We start from the raw sequence: 21344 nt of genomic DNA, 5'->3' as shown, positions 1-21344 counted from the left end.
ACCTACTGCAGTAACGTTTGTTTTGATAGTGCTTCATTCCCATTCCTCAGGACTCGTGTGATATCCTTGCCACAACACAGCCTATCTGAACATTCCTTGCACAAAAAAATGGAATTCCGAAAATGGGTTGAATGTTCAGCCACAAACTTGTATCACCTTCTATAATTATAATCATGTATGTTCTTATGTAGCGCCTCAATGTGGCGTTAACAGCCGAATCGGTGTGCCGGAATGGGTGTTAAGGCCATTAGCACCCCGGGTTACCAAAGCTATAACTTGGGGTGCTAAGAAAATGTTTTTTTAAAAAAAAAGATTTTCCTTCGTTCAACAGGACGCTGCGCATGTCCCGTTGAATGAGGTAAAATCCTTTACAAAGATGGCCACCATGGAAAGAGAATTTGGGGCTATGTGCGGAGCCCCTCTTCCCTTTCCATGGCGGCCTGTGGAACGCAAGGAGAAGGAGCAGATGTGGCGGTGGGATTCGCAGCCGCAGAAAAGAGGTCAGTAAGGGGGTGGGGGATCGATAAAGAAAATAAAAGTGACCAGAGGGTGGGGGTAGATGGCGGCGGGGAAGCCGGCCGTCGGGCAGCTTGGAACTCTGGCTTGTACCGGCAGTTCAAGCCCGTGTTCCTAGCTATATGATTGGTTAGCTCCCCCCACCCAGTTGCTAATTGCTCTTGCTTCTAAGCGCAGTAGCGATCCCATTTTATGGCTCTTGATTATGGAACCTTTCAAAGACGAAAGGCTAAGTCAGCCATGCCGCAGGATTCAAACTTGTGAGGTTTAGAACTGCCATCATGTTGAAGATCAGGACTTTACTTGTCAGCTAGCGGCTCAAACTTTCTGTGCTTGTGTCTTGTGTCTTCCTTCTCTCGAATCACTGTACTTTCCACCCGTATTAAAAGGACTTGAACATAGAGGGTAGTGGTTCTGGATGATGAGGAGAAGCTTAACTACAAGTGCAAGATCCATCATTGGAACCTGCACTTACAAGTATGTTCAATCTTACTTCATGCAGATTGACTCATTCTTATTTTTTCCTGGGAGTTTTTTTCCCTGCTTTAAGAAAGTAAAAGCAGCTTAAATCCCCGCTGATCTGTAGTGCTCCAGTTTCTTTTACCTCTCTCAAAAGGTACTCATTGCATCAACCTTGGCACAATGAAAGTCTGAATGGACACTGGAGATATTCCGGTAGTCTGAGCTATTTTGCTGATTTGAAACCATCTACCTGCATGCTACAGATGGAATTGCAACAGGCACATTAGCCCCTTCAGTTATACTGTTTTGGAACCTGCAACCAGCATGTTAACAAACAACTCTGCAGTAAGCAAATTAACACATGAATTTTCTTGCTGGTATTGCAATCTGACATACACACAGACCCATTTGCAACAGGCAAGTTTATCCTGGATCTTACTGGCATCGTATCCTATAACCTACATATAGATATCTAAAGCGGGTACATTACCCCACTAACCTATATTATTGGTATTAGAACTGGCGACTTGCATGTTTCTCATACACATACACCCCTTTAGAATGTTCGGTTAATAGAGTTTTATACTGTGTCAGATCAGCTCTATAGTTGTTTCAGAGAACCTAGGCTTTTCCGTGGAGTGGCGTACTGTGCTCTTACAAGGGTATTCAACCAAAATTGGGTGGTGCTCATTAATTTATCATAACATCTTCTCCAAGCTTCTTTTAATACAGAAAATGTCATTCTAGATTGTTTTTCCTAGAGCAGGAGCACCTATTTTGGCCTCCATTCTACAGAGTGCTCCATCCAACTACCTAGTGCATGCAGACAAAATAAAATGTGCAATCAAATTTAAAATGCATCACCTTAAGGATTTCTAACTTTTTCCACTATTTTTGAACGCCGGCAGGCAAAACATTAATTTAAAACCCAGCAGGATCCCAGGAAATAAGTAATTGCGAAGGAGGTAGAGGAAACACTCAAGGCAGATATAATCGAGCCCTCTGAGAGTCCCTGGTCCTCACCCATTGTTAATCGCAAAACCGGATCAGTCTTGCCGCTTCTGCATAGACTTCAGAAGAACAAGTTACTTACCCTCATCTTTAACATGTAGTGTCCCGCTTCGGCTGCTTCAGAAATTTTTCGGCAGATGGCGCCCTGCGTCGATGGCGTTGAGTCGATGTCGCTCGAAGGCCTCCGTCAAGGGTGACGTCATCGGATGTTCTAAGTAGCACGCACGGCGCAAGTTGCCTCAGTTCTGTTTTTCCCTCCTTGTGTTTCAGAGGTATGCAGAGATAAAATTGCAGCAAAAATGTCGCCTGTGCAAAAATAACGGCAAAAATGCTGTGTTTTGACCCGGTAAAGGTGTACCGTACCCCATTATACCATTTAAGGGAAGTGGGGGTGTCCCCCACTTCCCTTAAATTGTATAATGGGTCCAGGGGTTGCGGGGGTGTCCCCCGGATCCTTAACATGGATTGCAGTGGCAAAACCAGTGCCTTTTTGCCGTGATATTTTGCGTCCACAGCCATTTGTGCTGCGATTTTAACACATGGAACCGTTTCGGACATGCCCATAAAGCAGGCCTGACCGTACTCTGCCTTGTTGGAACAAAAACTGTAATAGCATGGGAAATTCTACAGAGGGGTAGGTTAGGCAGGCGATGAGGAATACGTTGGAGGAACATCCAGTCGAAAGAACGTTACCAGAGCTAAGTAACTTGTTCTTCTAATGGATTGGGTCCTCCAACGTATTCCTCATCTTTGACAGACTCCCAAAGTAGTATCCATGAGTGGAGGAGGGTGAAGAATTTAGACATTTGTTTTTAAAGGGCAGAGTAAAGTTCTGCCTTACCAAAAGCAACATCCTGAGCATGGGAAGTATCCAGGAAATAATGCTTAGTAAACGTGTGTACTGATGACCACATGGCAGCATCACAGATGTTTTTTATAGAGACACCCCTTTGCAGGGCTGTCGAAGTGGCCATGCCTCTGGTGGAACGAGCACGCAAGCCCTCAGGAGGGTCCTTGCCGGCCAATCTATAGCATTCAGAAATAGTGAGGATGATCCACCCAGACAAGGTCTGCTTAGAAACAGCCTGGCCCAGTTTGTGTCCCGTATACCCCACAAAGAGCTGGTCGGCCAACCTGACCTTGGACATTCTGGAAATATAAAAGCTTAATGCCCTTGTAGGGTCCAACCTATGGAGCCTTTCCTCTTCCTTACTAGGATGCGGAGGAGGATAGAAGGCTGGTAGCACAATTTTCTGACTGAAAGTCTGAAACTATCTTAGGTAGGAAGGAGGGTCTTACCCTCAGTACAACCCTGTCTTGTGGAATATAGTAACGGGTGGCTTGGAAGGAAGTGCCTGCACCTCGCTCACTCTACGTGCAGATGTTATAGCAACCAATAGTATAGTCTTAAAGGTCAACAACTTCAGCGGACACGTGTGCAAGGGTTCAAATGGAGCACACATCAGAAACATCAAGACCAAAACGGAACCTGAAAAGGCAAAGGCGGGAACACATTTGTGAGTACTTTTAGAAACTGAGTAAGCAGTGGTATCTTGAAATAGGAGCATTCCTCTGAGGAGTGCTTAAAAATTGAGAGCGCTGCAAGGTATCCTTTAATGGTTCCAACCTGAAGATGCTTATGCGATAATGAAAGCAAAAAGGATAGAACATCCGGAGTCGAACACTGAAAAGGATCAACATTCTTTTCTCTGCACCAGTCGCAAAACTTATTCCAACGGCAACGGTATAGAGACTTTGTTGCTGACCGTCTGGCCGAAAGCAACACCTCCATCACGTCATCCGGGAGGTCCCAATTCTTATATCTCAACCTTTCAGAAACCATGTGCAATGGTTAAGAGTTTTGACCTCTGGATGGAGAACCCGACCTTCCTCTTACGAGAGAAGATCCTCTTTTTGTGGAAGATGTATCGGAGGACAGATGGACATGTCCAGAAGGTCCGGGTACCACGGTCTCCTGGCCCAATGAGGATCATGGGGGTCCCGAACAGTCTTAACCTCCCGAGAACTTGAGGAATGACGGGGACTGGAGGAAATGCACACTTTAGTGGAAATACCCAATCCACCATGAACGAGTCTCCTAGAGCTCCTCTTGGGGGAAATTCCCTTGAGCAGTACTGCTCGCACTTCCGGTTGGTACCGGTCGCGAACAGATCCACTTGAGGGATTCCCCAAAGGGCGAAGATCTCCCGAAGGACTTCCTGAGCTAGTTCCCACACGTGGGATACTGCACTCTGCCTGCTCAGAGTGTCCGCCGCCGTGTTCTCCTCTTCGGATAGGTGAACAGCCGCTAGGGAGATTCCCTCTTAAATCGGCCAGTACTAGAGCCGTAATTGCCTCTCGGCACAGTGGTAGTGACCCTACGCCTCCTCTCTTGTTGAGGTAATGAACGGCCACCGTGTTGTCCATCATTATCAGGACATTTTTTCCCCATACAGGCGGCAGAAAAGCCTTCAGTGCTAGCCTGATTGCTCTGAGCTCCAAAAGATTGATGTGTAGTTTGAACTGCGATGGAGACCAGCGACCGCTGACAGTCAGATCGTTGGCGTGAACTCCCCACCCTGTGAGAGAGGCATCCATCACTACAGTTATCTCCGGCCATGGTTGCCAAAAGTGTTCTCCCTTCATAAGATTTTCCTCGCAGGCCTACCACAGAAGATCCTGTGAGACTCTGACCGGGAATTCGAAAGGTGATCCGACATCCTTCCTGAGAACTGGGACTTGCGTTCTGAGAGCCCATTGAAGTGATCTAATTCTCAGGCGTGCCTCTGGCACCAGAAAAATGCAGGACGCCATGAGGCCGAGCAACCTCAAGAATTCTAAGGCCGGAAGACTCTGGGCACTCTGGAATTTGGTTACCATCTGGAGAATGTCTTGAGCCCTCGCCCTGTGTGGCAAGCACTTTCCAAGGATGTGTCTAATACAGTCCCTGTGTTCTGGAACTGTTGGGAAGGTGTCATATGGGACTTCTTGTAATTGAGGGAGAAGCCCAGACTGTGAAGGATGTGGCAGGTAACGTTGAGATGATCCACGGCTTGTTGGGGTGAATGCACCCTGATCAGCCAATCGTCCTGACAGGGGTAGATGTGAACCCCCCCCTGCCCACTGCTGAGATGGGCTACCACCACCATCAGTTTGGTGAATACCCTCAGGACGGAGGTCAATCTGAATGACAGGATTTGAAATTGATAATGCAAGCCGCCAATGGCGAACCTCAGGTATTTCCTGTGCTTTAGATGGATTGGCACATGAAAATAAGCATCCTGAAGGTCCAATCACACCAACCAATCCTGAAGATGGAGGGCCTGGAGGATCTGAAAAAGAGTGACCATCTTGAATTTGTCCTTCCTGAGGAACTTGTTCAAGTATCTCAAGTCCAAGATGGGTCTCAGTCCCCTGTCCTTTTTGGGAATCAAAAAATATGGGTGCCTTTCTCTAGCACGGTCAATATTTCCTGCACAAGGAGCGGATCCGGAATCCTCAAAGAGCGATTCTTCAGTGGATTGTTCTGAGGCTTCTGTATAAAAGGAAGGCAGTAACAATGGGCTATTTTTTCCAGAACCCAAGCATCTGAAGTAATGCCTCACCACTCTTCTTGATGCGGAGACAGTCTGCCCCCCCCACTGGTGAGCTGTGACACAAGGCCTCAGAGTGGTTTTGAAGCGGCTGCTGCAGAGGCCAATGGTAAAGAGGCTGCTGCTTGAGTAGCTTGGCACCTGTACCTCGCCAACCATGAGTAACTTACATTGGCCTCTTTGACTGGCCATTCCTCTCGCCCTTCCAAATGAGGAGGTGTAGCGAAAAGATCTACCCCTCCACTGCTGTCCGCTAGGGCAAAAAGGCTGAGGTTGCCGAACAGCTGTGCCTAAAGACTTGACGGCTGCTTTAAAGGTCCGCAACTTCTCAAGACTCTCGTCAGCCTTGCTGCCAAAAAGATGAGACCTGTCAAATGGCATGTTCAGAAGCCTAGCCTGCACATCAGGTGCAAACCCAGACTTCCACAACCACGCAAACCTGCGTATCACGGTGCTCGTAGCCATCTGCTTACGCTATCTGCAGAATCCAACCCAGACTGAAGGGACTCACACATGGCTTCCTTGCCGTCCTAAACAATAGCCAGGAGGCCGCCCCTTTCTTCCCCTTCGGGAATATGATCTGCCGCCATAGATATGCACACCCACAGAGTGTACCAAAATTTAGCCAAGGCACAAGTGAAGTTGGCAGACTTCAACACCATACGCCCGACCGAAAATACCTTACGCGCCCATCCATCCACGCGTTTATCCCCATCAGGAGGGATGGTAGGGTACGCTGCCTGTTTGAGGTAGCCGGGGTTGCCTGGACCACCAGACTCAGGGGTGGGGTGAGTTGACAGGTAGCCGGGGGCGCTACTGGAGGGGCGCTATTTCCTTGTAAGAGACTTTTTCCCCGCCAAATTAGTGTCTGGGTCTGGGGTTTCCCAATTCCTGGCCACCCTTTTTTGCAGAGCCACATGGAAGGGTAATACAGGATCTGTAGGTGGATCCTTGTCCAAAATGTCCGCAAGATCATCCTGATCATAAGGCACAGGCGGTCTTGACCAGCCCAGATACTCAACCACTCTCGACATAAGTTGCCTGTAAGAGGATTCAGCATGCTCTCCCAGGTTGGGTTTGCTGAACTCCAGCTCAGGAGAAGTGTCTACACCACTAGCATTATGCAAGGAATCACATAGATCCTGCATCCTAGTCTCCTCCGAAATGAGGCATTCAGGCACATTAGGGGTCCAAAACTGGAGACCATGTTCTTCCTCCTCAAAAATGGAAGTGAGAGACTTAAAAAAAATCCTTTTTTGGTATAGAGGTATGCCTTTTCTCTGGTCTAGTACCCAGAGGCCTCAAAGTAGTCGACTTGGACTTAGCAACCGCCTTTTTCAGAGGTTCAACAGTCACAGGTATCTGCGCCGGTAAAATTGGCAGAGACTGCGCCGATGTGGTCGGCGTCGACAACAGCGTCAAAGGCATTGGCGGTCTGACAGGGGTGGAGGACCCGATGAGCACTATCGACTGGCATGGTGCTGATGGCGTTGATGACTTCGAGGGCTTCGAAGGATTGGAAGGATTGGAAGGTGTCGAAGACCTTGACCTCTCTCCAGGTCTTGAATTACCCTTCGAAACCATGTCCGAGCGAGGCCCCGAGGGCTCTCGATGTGGATCATGGTGTTTACCCGGGCTCGAGGGCGTGAAAGTATCTGGTCCAGACCCCTCCCTGCCGGCTTCCACAGAAGGCACGGACGAAGCCTTGTCCTATCGTAAGCATCTCCACACGGAAAGCTTCCCATTCTGCCGGTGTCGATTTCTTGGACGGGCATCTCACCCTCTCTGGGGTGTCGCCTGAGGAAGACGACGAGAAAGGCGACCGGCGGTGCCTTCCCCTCGAACGCCTCGACGAGGATGACGAGTGGCGGGAACCACTCCTGGACCATGAACGATTGCCCTTCTTCCGCCGAGGAGAGTCGCTTCTTCACTCATCGGTCGAATGCCCAGCAGGTCGGTCGGAATTTATGGGGCTTGGACACATTGCCTACCTTGAGTTTCCCCTTTCGTTCCCTCAAGACCTTTCCGGTCATAGACTGACACTTGGAGCAGGTATCCGTGTCATGGCGCTCGCCGAGGCACCAAAGGCGACTCAATGCGGGTCCATGATGGACATCTTGGAGCCACAGTCCCGGCATTTCTTGAATCCAGACCAAGGTGTCGGTGTAGAAGACAAAGACATAACAAAAACTAACAGCAAATACTTCAGAATTACGAGGCGCGCCGTGTTTCATGAAGAAAACAATTTTGCGGAAAAACAGAACTGAGGCAATGGGCGCCGTGTATGCTACTTATAGCATCCGATGATGTCACCCTCAAAGGAGGCCTTCGAGCGACATCGACTCTGCACCATTGATGCAGAGTGCCCTCTGCGGAAGAATTTCCAAAAAAAAAGCCAAAGCTGGACACTACATGTCAAAGATGAGGAATACGTTGGACGACACAATCCATTCAAAAGTTTAATTCGATGTTGGTATTTGACAACTAAGAATCAGCGATCTGATTGGAAAGCTGGGTTCAGCCAAATACATATCCTCTCTAGGTCACACCACTGGTTACTGCCAGATCTCAATGAATCCAGCTGACTAAAAAAATGACAGCATTTTGAACACTACGGGGCCTGTTCCAATTCAAGGTCCTACCTTTTGGTCTACATGGTGCACCAGACATTTTTCAGCGACTAATGGATAGTGTTAAAGCAATACTCCACATTCTGCGGAGCATATCTAGACAACATCGTCATTCACAATGATAGTTTGGTTGAGCATATTCATCATCTCTATGAAATCATCCAAGCCCTAAGAAAAGCTGGGCTAACAGCAAATCCCCGGAAATGTCATCTAGCACAATCAGCAGTAAAGTACCTCAGATTTTTCATGGAAAATGGCCTGATACAAACCTCAAGCAGAAAAAGGTGTAGGCAGTTCAACAAATGCCTACTCCAAAGACCAAGAGTGATCTTCATGTCTTCCAAGGGTAAACTGGCTATTATAGAAGGTGTATACTGAACTATTCCAGCATAGCCGCTAACCTAACTTACAAATTAAAGAACGCTCAGCCTCAGAATCTACCGTGGGGAAAATAAGATCAAGCCAGTGTTGACGGACTTAACTAAAGAATTTCTGATGCAAATAGATGCATCAAAGGTAGGGTTAGGAGCAGTGCTCTCACAGGAACATGATGCCATTGAGCCAGTATTGTATACCAGCATAAAGCTTTTCTCCAAAGAAAAGTCCTACGCTACGGTCAAACTTGAAGCACTGGCTATGAAATAGGCTGTCATTCACTTAAGGTACTAACTGACCGGAATACAATTCAGGTTGATCACTGACCACTCACTATTGAATTGAATGAGCTTACGAAAGGATACCAATGCCCAAGTAATTAGGTGGTTTGTGGGCTTACAACCTTCTTGCTTGACTGTTGAACATCGAAAGGGCCAGGAACAAGGCAATATAGACTTTTTAAAGCATTTCTATTGATCCAGAAGGAAAAGACACTAACATAAGGGGAAAGGAGTGAGACGAATCAAGGGAATTTGTCCCTTTTCCTCAAGGGGAAGATTCCTCCTTTGGGGACAAGGAGACCCGTTCCTCTGAGGAACTCCCTGAGCAATTCCCCATGATGGCATACACAGGACTGTCTGACATGCCTAACAGCAATAAAACCAGAAACCGTGAAGACAAAGTCGACATACACCATGATAATCAAGGAACAGCATCTGTCTCTTTAAGGACAAACCTCCAATTCATGGCATGGAGGAGGCTTAAGAGAGGCTATGCCAAACCAGAGGAGGGAGAGATGCATACACCAGAAGGGGACGAGAGCAGCGGATGCTGGAGAGCCACTGTGCAGGGTCAGTGATGAACCAAGAGTACGAGAGCCAGAAACCCACTGGTCGTGTGACCATCAAGACATTGTAGTGTAACGACGTTGACACTAATCCGCTGAGGGATCAGCCATGGAAATGGTACCAAAAGGGACACAGGAGTGCCAAATGACAAGAGAGCGAGAGACAGACAACAGCGACAACAAACTGGCAGAGAAGCCAAGTGAAAGAAGGTCCCAAGCAACTGCAGGCCCCGAGACATGCGCCTTTGGTTGCTTGATCCGGTTTACATTGGGTCTGGTATGCAGCTGGTTCAGCTGCGGCAGCCTCCTTCGTGGTCTGCTGTGTTCGCGGAACAGGATCAAGCAACCAAAGGCGCACGGAAGGCACCTTTAGGGAAGAACTCTTCATATCTTCTCAGTACCTGTGACACTGATACCAATGGCTCAGATGTCTCACTCAAGGGAAACCCCAGTGACACCACTCAGTCCACTTCCACAGTCCTGAAGACGGCATTAGAATACCATACCAACCTCTTTCATGCCAGAAACACCACAAGTGTCGACGAGACAGAGGTTTTGCTTATAGAAACCACATTCTAAGTCACAAACTGTACTAACCCCCACAGTGAGAAAAACAACTGCAAATTGCCATTATATGAATATTTAATATGATATAATTTCTACCAATTCCCATACAAGATGGGGTCACAATGAACTATGTCTGTATAATGACCTCATTAGGTCCTTTTTATGTTACACTAGATAATAAAATGTGTTGAATGTGCAAATGTATAATTTGGTGCTCTTTAATTGATGTACAGATCAAACGTCATGATCAGTAATAGTGTGCTATAAACACTACCGGAAAGTGCCAGACAGGTAGGGTAGCCTATGTCCCTTTGTTCTATAAGTTGAACAGTATCTCCAGCATATGGGGAGGGAACTTGAAAGTTGCCGGGGAGGCTTAGCACACACAAGTATGACCAAGGCAACTAAAGGAAGAAATACCAGTAAAATAATGACGGGCATAGAAATTGTGTTGGTTGACCAGGGAATAAGCTGTGCCTATAGAAGATTCATAAAAATCTACAAGGAACCCGATGAGCTGGTGTTTCAGAGGTCCTCAAGAGGCCGATCAGTGTTTGGCAACTGCATGCGAATGGGAATGTCCCGGAAATCCTGCCTCAGTTGGTGATGCCTCCTTCCTCCCAAGACAGCCTGGGCAAAAAGACATATCAGTTGCTAAGAATAAAAAGGCACACAGTCCACACCCAAACACGCTAACCACACAACTAACATGGCAACCCACAGCAGTAGAACTGGTGACAACTCTGCAAACCTGGCTGATTCATTGACTAAAGTGGACCTTGATGATCTCCTGACCAGGTTGTGGCAACAAATAAAAATATTTGCCAAAGGGCCACCAGGAACCGCAATGCGATATAGTGAAAAAGATGTTGGCATCTTCAGAAGGGCCTCAACGCAATGCAGTGGATGAAAGACTAGAAGATGCTGAGAAACAGATTGAAAACCTCAGCACCTTTCAGTCTGCAACACAAAAAGAACTCATCTACAGAGCAGCAAAAGATGGTGATGGGTCTAAAATGTGAAAAATAGACCCAGACTTGAGACCAATCAGATTAAAATACCTGAAGGTGCCAATAATGTGGACCTTTTGGCCATGGGAATTCAACTATTTAGAGGGCACAGAGTAGGCCCAAAAGCAGCTTGAAGAATAGGTAGAACCAGAGATGTCCATACTAAAGTCCATAACTTTACACAGGAAGAATAATTATTGATTGCATCAAAGAGAATGAAAGACATCTCATTAAGGGCCACACTATATTGATCCAGTAATATTTTTTATCTTGGAGATAGATCGGAAATAATGCCTGAATACCAAGGCAGGAAACTATATAATACAGATAGGCACATAGGTTTGGCCTGGCATTTCGCTACAGCTAAAGTACACTATGTAGCCAAGTTAGATGAGACCATTCGAATCTTTCAGAATCTTAGATCTCCCTCATGATCTTGACACACAACCGCGCCACACCCACAGGGCTAACAAGAGGAATACAAAAGATCAGGAACTTCCCATTGTCTGGAGGAAGGTCACAAAGCAGAGATACTGCAGCTCATGAGAGCACTATGGGAGAAGCCCCACCATGATGAACTACCTTATGCTGTTGGTTGATTCTGATCTCCTCTTACTCGGGGCTCCGGCTTTTGTTCTAGTGACTTCATGGAAAATACTATTGATGCAACTCAAACCACTGTTGGTGGTAAAGGGGATGATCTGGTGCCTAAATGCTTCCATGTTTGTGATGGAGAGTGGGAGAACCTGGAGAGGTCGGGGACTGGGCTGTTTGAAGACATTTGGCACTCACGTACCAGGAGTATCTGGGACTGGTCTTTGTTAGACTCCCGTGCCTTGGGCACCTACTAATTGTGACACGTGTGGGTTAATGTGTATTGGTTCTTACTCTATTTCTTGTTTGATGCTTTGCCCGGGGGGTGAGATGGGGAAGATTCAAGAAAGGTAATTACGTCATCCATCACATATATGTCACCACAGGCGAGGTCTACATAGTTGTGTCACTGAATAGCTGTGAGAGAAGCGACTCGACGATTGTTAAACTGCTAACTTTAAAAGTTCATTGTTTTAACTCCTGCCCGGAAGATTTGTGTAAAACTGAGCACATAATGTCTTTTCGCAAAAACAGTGAAAAATATATATTTTTTTTAAGTCTACTAATAGTTTGGGGGTTGTTGGTTAACCCTGTATCACAGGGCTTGCCTGTATTTTTTAGGTCGTTGCACGCAATACAAACAAGCGGGAAAGAGAAACTAAGGCACATAAAAAATTGAAGTCTGAAGGCTAACCAGAAAAAATATGCTTGCAGACCCACTTACTTTCGAGGAAGTCAAACAATGTACAAACACAGGCCTTAACACCCTCAGGCCTATGTGAAATATGCAAAACCCAAAACATGTTTGGTGTATAGATTATTGCATTAAGATATTCCGTTCAAACTGGATGACGTCAGAGTTAGAAATGTCTGTTTTTGCATGCTGAAGGGCATCATGCTGTCATAAATCACCAATGTATCAATTGAAAAGGATACGGTAACCAAAAAAGAATACAATTGGTAGGGCTCTTCCGGATCCTTTTTTCACACGACTTGATTGTAGGTAGGTCAATTTAGACCTTCCAAATGATACAACTCTCTGACTGGATGAAACAGGCAGAGAGATGGATCACTGGAAAGGGCGTGGGAATTGTGTAGGAAGTAGGCCTAGGATAGATAAAGTATCATAAGAAACTGTCCCAATCGAATTATTAAGATAACACAGTTTTAGCATTAATTCAGACACTGACCTTATGGCAAAAACTGAAGTAATCCACGAAGTTCCTTGAAGAAAACCAGGAGTTGAACAAACGACAAAGGAAGGGAATATTAGTAAGGGAGACTTATCCCGAACGGCACGAGGCTCTCGCTAGATACCGGGTTGGTGCACCACAGGATAGCGTCCAAAGTACTGTGCACAATAACTTTCCAATAGTTCATGAAATACTTCCTTTCCCACGATGAACAGAAATAAGAATTTCACCTGTTAACTGTCACAGGTACCAAAAGTTCAAAAATAGTTCAGAAAACCACGTGCAGGATTACACGCGATAGAATGCACGCAGCCAGACCAGCCGCGCTTGAAAACAGCGTTCGCGTGTAGATATTAGCACGCGAACAGGATACACGTAGCTCAGGACAGCCGCGCTTGCAGATAGCATCCGCGTGGAGATTTGGCACGCGAACAGGATTCACGCAGCTCAGGACAGCCGCGCTTGCAGACAGCGTCCATGTGGAGATTTGGCACGCGAACAGGATTCACGCAGCTCAGAACAGCCGCGCTTGCAGACAGCGTCCGCGTGGATATTTGGCACGCACACAGGATTCACGCAGCTCAGGACAGCCGCGCTTGCAGACAGCGTCCACGTGGAGATTTGGCACGCAAACAGGATTCACGCAGCTCAGGACAGCCGCGCTTGCAGACAGTGTCCGCGTGGAGATTTGGCACGCAAACAGGATTCACGCAGCTCAGGACAGTCGCGCTTGCAGACAGCGTCCGCGTGGAGATTTGGCATGCGAACAGGATTCACGCAGCTCCGGAATTAGCGTGTGTAGGGAAACACGCTCAAAATAGGCCAAAGAAGTTGCTGAAGGGAATGCGAGAACGCAGGTCCGGAGTTCAGCTACCAAAACGCCAAAATTGACTTAATCAGAAGCAGCGATCGGAGTTTCCACGCTGCTTATGTACGCACTGCCGTGATACACGTGATGGACCTAAGTCACGTGAATTTTAACGACGTGAAAAATGCAGACGTCGTTTTCCGGGCAATGCATCGAACAACCTCCATTTTGAGTAGAATGGTCTAATGGTTCTATGGGCGTAACTCATTTTGTATGGAGAGGTCGTTCCTGGTCCAGAGGTATGTCCAGCAGGCATGACACATGCCCAGAAACCTTACCTTGGCTATAATAACGTCCAATTATCAGTTGAGAGGTATTCATTTTCCATCCACCAAGATCTTGCAGATTTCACATATTGGGGGGAATCTGGTTGGGGACTAGTATTTGGAATGGAATTCCACAACAGACAAACATGGGGCAGTCAGTGTCAGTTGTAAATGGACTTCCAGAACAGAAAAGGATGGGGGGGCAGAGTTAATGGTTTATCCACATAAGCATCCTTCATATATCAGTGTGGGTCACATCATGGTTAGCGATGCACTATATTGTGATAGCATGAGCACAGTTATAGGTTGCATAGAGGTAAGTAACAATGAGCCACTGTATCCTACAAATATATGTCAAACCACCTAGATGCATTAGCCTGACCAGCCCTAAAGATCCCATATGTGAACAGGATATATCTAAACAAAGTATTCGGTTTTCAACAAAGACTCAGGACCGCCTAGGTCAGTGGTAGTGGATGCTTTAAAGGCAGTCTTCAGTGACAAGATTATAGCCAACAGGTCAAGGGTTAGGGAGTTGAATAAAGATAAGATTTCAGTAGAACTAAAAGAAGCAGAGAGCCCATGTCGAAACTCCTTCAAGAAAAACCTCCAGAAAGTACACACTGCTAATAGCCAACTAAACGCTATGTTGATAACACAGAACGGTCCCTCTTAATAGTGAAACAAAACACATATGAGTGTGGTAATAAGACAGACTCCTTGAACCCAGACACAAAGCCAAATTGAAAAGGTCTAGTGTCCAGGAAGAACAAGTTACTTACCAACTGGTAACGTTCTTTCGACTGGATGTTCCTCCAACGTATTCCACATATTTAACATGTAATGTCCACAGCTGTGCTGCTTCGGCAATTTTTTCGGCAGAGGGCGTACTGCATCGATGGCGTCGGGTCGATGACCCTCTAAGGCCTCCGCTGAGGGTGACATCACTGGATGTTATAACTAGGACGCACGGCACCCGTAGCCTCAGTTTATGTTTTTTCCTCCATAACGTGTAACATGCTCTTGCACAACTGCTGGTTGACTGCACTTAGCCTTGCGGGAACGCAAGCTGCAATAGCATAGGAAATTCTTCAGAGGGGCAGGCTGAGAGGGCAATGTGGAATGCGTTGGAGGAACATCAGTCGAAAGAATGTTACCAGTTGGTAAGTAACTTGTTCTTCGAATGGATTGTGTCCTCCAACGTATTCCACATCTTTGACAGACTCCCAAAGCAGTATAAGTGAACGGAGGAGGGAGAAGAATTTTGAATACCCAATCAGATGGCAGAATAAAGCACCGCTTTCCCAAAGGCCATATCCCGACCATGGAGCGTATCCAGGAGTAATGCTTGACAAAGGTGTGGATGGAAGACCACGTTGCTGCGTCACAAATATTCTTAATAGGAACTCCCCGTTGTTGGGCTGTGGATGTAGCCACGCCCCTAGTGGAGTGAGCTCACAAACCCTCAGGAGGGTCCTTGGCCGCCAATCTGTAGCATTCAGTAATGGTGAGGATAATCCACCTCGACAAGGTCTGTTTGGTAACAGCCTGGCCCTATCGGTGTCCAGTGTACCCCACAAAAAGCTGGTCGTCCACTCTGACCCTGGACATCCGAGAAATATAAAAGTTCAAAGCTCTCCTAGGGTCCAACCTATGGAGTCTCTCCTCTTCTTTACCAGGATGAGGGGAGAGGATAGAAAGCAGGAAGCACCACTTTCTGGCTCAGATGAAACTCAGACACTAACTTAGGTAGGAAGGATGGACGTACCCTCAGTACAACCCTATCCTTGTGGAACACAGTAAAGGGTGGCTTAGACGAAAGTGCCTGCAATTCACTCACTCTGCGAGCAGATCGAACTGCCACCAAGAAAACTGTCTTGAAAGACAACAGTCTCAAAGGACAAGAGTGCAGTGGTTCAAACGGAGCACCAATCAGGAATTTCAAGATTCAAAACACCCTATCTAATAAAATCAAGGGGCTCCAGACTAAAATAGCTGACAAAAGGACACAACTAACATCCAATAAACCAACGCTACTTCCTACTGCTCACAGTAATTCAGGCTTCAGAGTCTCTACATTGGAAGTTCAAAAAGTCATTGCATCCCTAAAACCATCTAATTGCAAAGGTGACAGTTGCCCTGCGCAAATTATAAAAGACGCAGCTAGAGATTTATCCCCATTTATCACAAAACTCATTATCGCCTTTCTCCAGTAATTCCGTCCCAAGCAATCTGAAACAGTCCTGGGTTCTCCCACTACTGAAGAAACAGACTCTAGGTTCGGCTATACCTACCAATTACAGACCTATCACGACAGTCCCCTTCCTATTGAAGATCCTGAATAGAATTGCTTACCTGCAAATACAAGACTACTTAGAAACCAACAAATTACTCGGAACCCGCCAATATGGCTTCAGACCTAAGCACGGGACAGAAACTGCCCTTGTTGATCTCAAAAGCCAGATTGACGAATTGAAAGACAAAGGCAAAATGGCCATCGTACTCCTATTGGATCTTTCAGCCGCTTTTGATCTGGTAGACCTTAAAATACTATGTGACCACCTATCAGCAGCAGCTCACTTCTCTAGTTCAGCAGTCACTTGGATCCAATCCTTCCTTGAGAACACGCGCATGGTTCTATTCGCACCTTCGGTGGCTGCTGATCCCATTCCCATTACATGTGGTGTCCCACAAGGATCTTGTGTCTCGCCCACTTTGTACAACATTTTTACAAAGCCACTATTTGACAAACTGGACCGTCTGGGTGTCACCTACACGAATTATGCAGATGACATCCAGATACTCCTACCCTTATCAGGTACCTATGACAAGGATGTTGCAAGGATCAACGAGGTCTACATCATTATTCAGGCATGGATGGCCATACACGGTCTCTGCCTGAATGATAAGACCAAGTTACTTCTAGTAGTTCACCTAATAACCTTCTTAAACTGAGTCCTAACTACACAAGTATCCTCATCGATGGAAATAATATACCCGTAGTCAAAAATGTGAAAACATTAGGTTTCTACCTTGATGCGCAGTCTAACCTAATCAAACAAGTAAACATGACCTCCTCAGCCACTGCCTATACCGGCAAGCTGATTAGGGCTTTTAGACCCTTACTATCACCCACAAGCTGCCTTACACTGGCAAGAGCCCTCATTCAATCCAAACTGGATTATTGTAACAGCCTATACCTAGGTGCCAATAAATCCATTACAAATAAACTACAGATCCTGCAAAATAATGTGCTTAGAGCGGCATTACATATCCCCAAAAGAGAGCACATTTCAGTAACTAGAAAGCAACACAAGTGGCTCTATACAAGAAAATTAAAAAAAAAAAAAGACCTTAAAATCATCTGCCTCACTCACAAAGCGCTTAATCATCAAGCCTCGCCCTATCTCACAGACAAATTCACTTGGAAAGTGCCCAATAGAATCACAAGATCTTCCAACACAACTTGTCTGGTGGTACCTACCTAGATTTAACTTAAAAAAAGAGCTGGTGGAGCCAGTTTCCCAGTATTAGCCGCTCAGCTATGGAACACTCTCCCTTACAACATTCAAACTATCTAAGAATTTGACAAATTTAGAAGCCACGCCATTGCATGGATACTCAACAAAACCTAAACGTTACTCTTTTGTTGCCTCCACTGCCTGGACTATTGCTATGACATAACTTCCATGTATACTGACCAACCTAAATTACCTATGTATGTATTTATATCCAGTTTACACAAACTGCTTCTATGTATAAATGTATATACTATGAGATGTAATATCATCCTGACTATACAAACTGCATTTCCTTTGCATAACCATGTATAAAATGTATTCACTGTGCCTTGTAACCATTACCTTCCAAACAAGCGCCTAGTTACCGTTGGTTCTGGTGCGCATTCTACATAAAAATAAACAAACAAACAAATTCAGAACCCTAAACCGGCACCTGAGGGGACGGCGGGAACACATTAGTGAGCCCTTTTAGAAATTGGGAAATCAAAGGAATCTTAAAATAAGAACATTCTTCAGACGAGCCCTTGAAAGTAGACGGTGCCGCAAGGTAACCTTTAATGGTACCCACTTGAAGACCCCTGTGGGCCAAAGAAAGCAAGAACCCCCATTGGAATGAAACACTGAAAAGGGTCGAAATTCTGTTCTCTGCACTAGTTGCAAAACCTTCGCCAACGGCAACGGTACAGGGATTTGGTTTCCGGCCGCCTGGCTGAAAGCAACATCTCCATCACGTCATCCGGGAGGTCCCAATAGTTACAGCTCAACCTTTCAGAAACCAAGCGTGAAGGTTGAGAGTCTTGACCTCTGGATGGAGAACCCGACACCCCCACCTGACCTCCTCGCCAGAGAAGATCCTCTCTGTGGGGACATTTCTAGAAGGTCCGAGTACCACGCTTTCCTGGCCCAATCTGGAGCAATGAGGATCATGTGGGATCCGAACCTCTGCAGCCTCCTTAGCACCTGAGGAATGATGGGGACCGGAGGAAACGTGTACAGAAGTAGGAATGACCAATCCATGACAAATGCATCCCCTAAGGCTCCTCTCGGAGGAAATTCCCGTGAGCAAAATCTCTCGCACTTCCGGTTGGCACTGGTCACAAATGGATCCACGTTAGGGGTTCCCCAAAGGCAGCGAAGATCTCCAGAAGGACTTCCTGAATCAACTCCCACTCGTGGGAGACCGTGCTCTGCCTGCTCAGAGCGTCCCCCGCCGAATTCTCTTCTCCGGCTAGATGGACTGCAGGAGAGTGATATTCCTTGTTGTATCAGCCAGAACCAGAGCTGCATCGCCTCTCTGCATAGTCGGAGTGACCATACCCTCCCCCCCCCTTTTTGATGAGGTAATGCATGGCCACTGTGTTGTCCGTCATGATCAGGACACATCCCCCGCACAGATGCCAGAAAAGCCTTCGGGGCCAGCCTGATGGCCCTCAGCTCCAACAGGTTGATGTGGAGTTTGGACTCCGACGGAGACCAACGACCTGTGAGGGAAGCGTCCGTCACCACTGTCACCTCCCGCCATGGTTGCCAAAACGGCTACCCCTTCATCAGATTCCCTTCGCTGGCCCACCATAGAAGATCCTGCGAGGCCGACAGTGGAATCTCAACGGGATCCAACATCTTGCCTGAGAATTGCGACCACTGCATCTTGAGAACCCATTGAAGTGATCTCATCCTCAGTCTGGCCTCTGGCACCAGAAAAATGCAGGATGCCATGAGGCCGAGCAATCTTAAGAATTCAAGAGCCGGAAGACTCGGCACGTTGAAATTTGTTGGCCATCTTTACAATGTGATGAGGCCTCACCTTGGGAGGCAAGCACTCCCCCCCCCCCCCCCCCCCCCCAAAAGGACGTGTCCAACACAGCCCGATGTACTGGAGCTGTTGGGAAGGTGTCATATGCGACTTCTTGAAATTGAGTGAGAAGCCCAGCTTGTGAAGGGAGCGGCAGGTGAGGCTGAGATGATCCAAAGCTTGTTCTGGAGAATGCGCTCGGATCAACCAGTCGTCCAGGCAGGGGTAGACGTGAACACCCCCCTCGCTTGAGATACGCTGCCACCAGCACCATTAGCTTGGAGAAGGTCATCGGGCGGAGGTCAATCCGAATGGCAGGTGTTAGGGAGAATTCTCTGTTTAGGCTGAATTTCCTAACCTAGTGAGTCCCCCAGCAGCTTTGCTGGATTTTTTGGGGTTTATTTTTTTCTCCTGCCAAGAGTGAGACTCTTTTACCCTCACTCTTGGGCATGATTTGAGAGTGTTTCTTTGAATCTAGATGTGTTTAATGGGCTATGGGGTCTTTTACCCCATAGGGCTTCATGTGTTTTTGTGATGTGTGTTACACAGCACCCTCAGTGCAGTAACACAGGGGTGTCATAGTGACCCCCCAGTATAGACTCCATACCCTGGGACTGACTACTGTCTCCCAGGGCATGTAAAGTCACCATTGACTTTACTAGTCTTAAATTCTGAACAGAACCAGTACAAACCATCATATTGTGGACGTACTGGCTGGGGCAATTCAATTGCCCTGGGGTCTGTTAGTCGAGGGGGCACGTCTCCGTCCCCCCTGATCGAGTTTTGGCTGGTGGCAGTGGATACTACTTTTTATATTCAACCGCAAATATTTTCCTATGGGATTTCCCATTGTTTTAGGCTACTATCTTTATTTAATTATTTACGGTAGCCTCGAACATACCGCCGGTTTATTTAATTAATATTAATTCTCTGTTTGGTATTTTTTGCCAAAACTTGATTCTAAAATGGCGTTTGTGTTCTCTTCTGTGACTCCAACCCAAGTCGAGCCCTTTGTTCCACTTTTTGGCAGGCTTCTCCACAGAAGCCCTCCAAAGTGGTGCCACTCTGTCTGGGGTACTTAGGAGGGGTGGAGGGGGATTAAGGCACCCTGGACTGAGTTGCCTGGGCAACTCAAGTCGCACTCCGTCCTGATTGGCCCAAGTGGTGAGCCGGCCGGCTCACCACTTAGCATGTTTGAGTGACAGCTAGGCTGAGTGAATGGGGGTTTTCTGCATAAAAGCAGGGCTTTGGGGACTGGAACTTCAGAAGTCGCCACAGGACCTAAGAATCCAATGAGGGAGAAGCTGAGCCGACCTGCCACGACAACACCACCGGTGGAGCCCTGCTGGACCGTCTCACCACTTTTCCCAACGACAGAGGAGATCTCCCGCCGGAGAGTCTTCTTCCTTTGACTGGTGGGGATAACCAGTTTCACCGTCTTTTCGCCTTCCCGACGTACCTGGTGGCCGCCTTGCCTGTGCCAAGCACCCCGGCAACCGGGACACCACGTTTTACCACAACCGCGAATAAAAAGGTACCACCTTTAACCGGAAAACTCTGCGGCTGGTTTCTTCCCTGGCAGTGCAACGACCTTCATCTTTCCTCCAAGTCGAGATCTTCTCTTCCCCTGGACGAAGACGTGACTTGCACCCACTGCGATGAACAACTGCCACCCCTGGAGGATCCTTCCCACTTAAGGTACCGTGTCCCGCCTGGCTTCCCTTGCTACCGACTGTACGGGGTAGATTTAGCCCCTGGCTTTCGAACCTGGGTTAGCCTGGGACACCCTGGCTAAACTTTCCTAAGCCTCTCTAAACTCTTTTTTTGAACTCTCTGCAAGACTTTCTAAGCCTAGTGCAACTGTGTGATCTTGGGCGCATTTGTGCTCTGCTCTCTCTAAGAGTGGGCCCAGCCTTTGGACTTTGGCTCACCAGTGACTTTTGCTCTTCTGCCTTGCTAACAGTGTTCCTGAATCTTAGAGTGGTGTACCTTTCCATATTCTGTCTTTTTCCCTCCATTTTTCACAAACTTATTGGAGTGCCATCTAGTTAAGCGCTCACCTCTGTATGAAAATAAGTGGTGTTTTACTAAGACTTATC

General features: G+C 47.0%; 1 protein-coding gene across 2 annotated transcripts in view; it reads right to left on the bottom strand.

Moving 5' to 3' along the window:
* ABCB10 (ATP binding cassette subfamily B member 10) overlaps positions 1-21344 on the bottom strand; it is a 550176-nt gene that overhangs the window by 239344 nt on the left and 289488 nt on the right. The gene's annotated exons all lie outside the window — the stretch shown is intronic.

This window comes from Ambystoma mexicanum, chromosome 4q (genome assembly GCF_040938575.1).
Source record: "Ambystoma mexicanum isolate Mex_15411 chromosome 4q, UKY_AmexF1_1, whole genome shotgun sequence".
Lineage (NCBI taxonomy): Eukaryota > Metazoa > Chordata > Amphibia > Caudata > Ambystomatidae > Ambystoma > Ambystoma mexicanum.
Note: the sequence above shows the minus strand (reverse complement) of the source record. Positions and strands in the feature narration are given on the sequence as shown.